The sequence below is a fragment of the Cibotium barometz genome, chromosome 18 (assembly GCF_041138505.1).
Source record: "Cibotium barometz isolate CiBa-2024 chromosome 18, ASM4113850v1, whole genome shotgun sequence".
Lineage (NCBI taxonomy): Eukaryota > Viridiplantae > Streptophyta > Polypodiopsida > Cyatheales > Cibotiaceae > Cibotium > Cibotium barometz.
The window spans coordinates 8,555,580-8,559,609 of NC_141063.1; positions in this window are offsets into that span (position 1 = coordinate 8,555,580).

The following is a 4,030-nucleotide window of genomic DNA, read 5'->3' on the forward strand; positions in this document are numbered from 1 at the left end:
TTGATGGTGGTTTTTCTTTTAGGCTGATATTTTCAGATAATTTTGACTTTGCAACTGATACGATTTTTACAGTGCTCGCTTGAATATGGAGTGGTTTCAAGTTGGGTTGATAGAAACAGGCCCGTGACTGTCCTGCCAGGAGTGTCAAGAGTTAATCGAACTGAGTGTCAGTCATCAAGCTTGAGATGCAATCAGCCACCTACAAAACCTCCACGTGTAATTTATTGAGGAGCTAATCCTGTGACTTAGTGGCATCAAGGTTGAAAACCAATCAGCCTTAACCTACTAAACCTCCAGTGATTAACATGTACTATATTGAGTTTCAATACCTAGGAACACCCTTGAGCCTAAGGATAGACCATATTGCCATGATTAACTACCTAACTGTTACGTACCTGAAGCTAATCCTCAATGAGGTCTGATCTGGCAGGGTTAGGGGAGCCCTGAGATTAGAGGAAGCAGGCTGATCTAGGTGGCTAAGGCTCATCATTATTAATAAATCCATGTATACTGGCTATTTATGACTGGATGGTTATTTATAGCGCTATATAAGTGAGGTATGGGTTATTATCATTGTTGTTGAGAGTTGCTCTATGCCTAGACCAAGGTTGTTAGAGGCGTTTGGTACGAGGCAGGTATGGTACGCGCCGCGAAAGACTCGTATTTTTTAAAGACGTTAGAGGCGTCTGTTTTATATATATATATATATATATATATATATATATATAGTGAAAGTTGAGAGAGAGAGAGAGAGAGAGAGAGAGAGAGACTAGAGTGTGTATGTATGAGCCTTGAGGGAGGGAGAGAGAGAGGGTGTGTATGAGAGGGAGAGAGTGTGTGTGTAAAAGAAAGAAAGCTGTATTAAACGTCTGCGAAAGGCCAAAATGACCTATGAGACCAAAATAGTCCATACCTATGAGACCAAAATAGTCCATCATCATCATCTGGATACATCATCAAGATTCAAGGGTACAAAGTAAAATGAAATGAACTGAAATGAACCGGTAGAGTATAGAGAGAGCTCCAAAAGTGGGTATAAAAAACATCATCATCCTAGTGTGTTTGAAGTTTGAACTTTGAACTTTGGGTCTTGAGAAAGGCTTAAGGGAGGGAGGGAGAGAATGAGGGAGAGAGAGAGTGTGTGCACGGTGTGAGAGGGGTTGCCTTGGGCCCTAAAGCCCCCGTCTTAAGACTCAAACCAGCAAAAATAAAAATAAAAATAAAATAAAATAATAATAATAATATATATATTTTTGTGGACGTCTCGATCAGGTAGTCGTATGCCTCGAACGCCTCGTGCCGTTAGAGGCGTGCCTTGTAACAACTATGGCCTAGACCATACTCCTGTCATGGACATGGCAGGTCGTAGAGGTGCTATGGGATGTAAGGGTTGATTTGGCTTGGATTTGTAGGAGTGAGTCTTTGGCTTGGGGGAGGTCTACGGACACATACCGTGGTTGGGTGGTGAGCTTGCATGCACCCTTATATTTGTTTGTACCAATCTTGTGTTTAGCTTGTGATGTAGGTGATCCTACAGGTGCTACAGGAGGACTATTACGATATTCATATCAGAGCTAACCTATACACGGAGGCAGAAGCAAGGTTTGTGTCTTATGTGTTTTTATATTCTATTGCCTAAATCTTAGAAGCGCCAAATCTCGGGGAGAAGAAGGTGCATCCTTGATGTTCTCTGGCATGATAAAAGCATATGGATTCTGTGTTAAGAGGGTGGAAAAAGAGAGAGAAGTGTACATGCATAGATGTGCAGGGGGAAACAGTAGCGTTGTCCATCTTTTATGTCACACAGTAGCGTTGTCCACCCCTTATGCACATCTAGGAAATCCTACTGGCAACAACCAAGTCAACTCCTCTAGAACCATTGACCACCATGCTAGGTGGAGTCAATGTCAAGGTTCCTACTTTCAGAGGTTCTTCCATGAAATCCTACTGGCAACAACCAAGTCAACTGCTCTAGAACCATTAGGTCGAGTCAATGTCAAGGTTCCTACTTTCAGAGGTTCTTCCATGGAAGATGTGGATGACCATGTTCCACGCTTCTTGGCCATGTGTAGGAGCAGGGGATTGGACCAAGAGGATGCGTATGTGTTACTCTTCCCCTCCACATTGGAAGGCTTTGCTGACAAATGGTCAGCTAGTTCCCTTTGGATCACTTTGTAGATTGGCCCACCCTGAGGGACACCTTTCTTAGGAAGTTCCGACCAGGCAACTATGAAGACCTCATTCTATAAGAACTGGGGGAGTTGAAGCTCTTGCCTGGGGAAAGTGTAGCAGAGCTCATGACACGAACCACCGTGTTGGTGGCCCGTCTGCCAGCATACCCAGGTTATTTCATGGTGCGTCAGTGGCTGATGCAGGCCTTGCCTAGGACAACCCAACAGAAGATTCGAGAAAGCAGACCAGTCACCACCTTGCTGGAATTCCAGGACATGGCCTCACAACTGGAAAATGCATGTACAATGTTTGAGTGTTATACGGGTTCTCCAACTCTTACCATTCTACCCCCGGATGACCCAGTAGCTCAGCTTAAGGAGGCACTGAAACTGAGCCAGAAGTCTTAGGAGGAAGAAAGCGCTTTGGCACAACTAAAGGAGGAGATTGAGGATCTCAAGTCTTAGCAAGAGTCTAGGAAATGTCTTTGGTGTGCACTTTGTTAGTCTCCTGGGCATGCCAGCTCAGAATATTCCAAGCGAAAATACTCTTTCTTACCTCATAATGATGGTGCAATTCCCACCCCACGAGGTCCAGAGCGTTACTGCTCTGATATCACTTGTGATGTCCCTGATTTCCAACTTTGCGACCCCCTCTTTTTCCCATGGAGGGCCCCAACTTGATGGTTGGGCCACAACCCGCCCCTCCATGGAAAAAAATAATAATCAAGAGGTAGATTGGAAGGGCTTTGGTGTGTGACAAGCAGTCTCAAGTCATATTGCCAAAGGTAGATGGGCAACTGCCTCAACGTATACCCATCACCATCTCCTACATACACATTAGCACATATTCCAAAGAAACATAACAATTAAAAAAAATATAGAGAATGCGAAGATAGAGAGGAAGGCTCGATCCAAGGTAAGATCTGCACCGACACATGATGGCCCAAGCAAGCGACGACAATCAATAGTGCAGTAAATGGTAGGCAGCCCGACCAAAGCCTCTTGGCGGCTCAACCGGCTAATTGGGCGTACTTTCCTTCATTTTCAATGTTGTCACAAAAAGCTCCCTCCAAAATGCTCGCTAAAAACCTCTCTCAAATATATATATATATATATATATATATATATATATATATATAGATAGATAGATAGATAGAGAGAGAGAGAGAGAGAGAACTCGAGTTATCCCAATAGCTTATAGCTTTCTAGCTTTCAGCCATATAGATGGATTACCCATTCGCACATTATAGTGGTTGATATACACCACCAAATCCTCCCCTTTATAGTGGTTGATATACACCACCAAATCCTAACCATAGCTAGGGTCTCTTAGGGCTTGTTCCCACGTACATCACTTGAGTACCTAGTTCACACATACACATCCTCTCTCCTTGTATTGCTTTATATATCACAACAAATTGAGGTTATAAGGATATCCGTGACTTTATAGAATAGTTCGAATAGGAGCATACAATGAGTAAAAAAAACAAATTCGATTAAATAATGAGTGAATTAGATAACCTTTGTTATTAAGGTTTTTCAATTAATCTTGTGGAAAGCTAAGGTTTTCAGGTCGATTAAACATTGCAACTGTCTACGAGAGAACGCTGCATCTGAATTATATGAGGTGGCCCTCTCTTTCTCTTACAATTTTGGCCGCCCCTGTCTCTCTCTCTCTCTCTCTTTCTTTGATCGCCTCTGTCTTGTCTTTCTTTTTTTGTCGTACGGCAAAACCGTCTATTTTCATGCAGAGTTTTTTTATTTTCATTGTTATGTCTCCCTCTCTCGTGAAGACGATGCAGAGGAGGCTTTTTTTCCGTGTTTTGTCTCTCCCTCTCTCCCGTGCGAACATGCAAAGT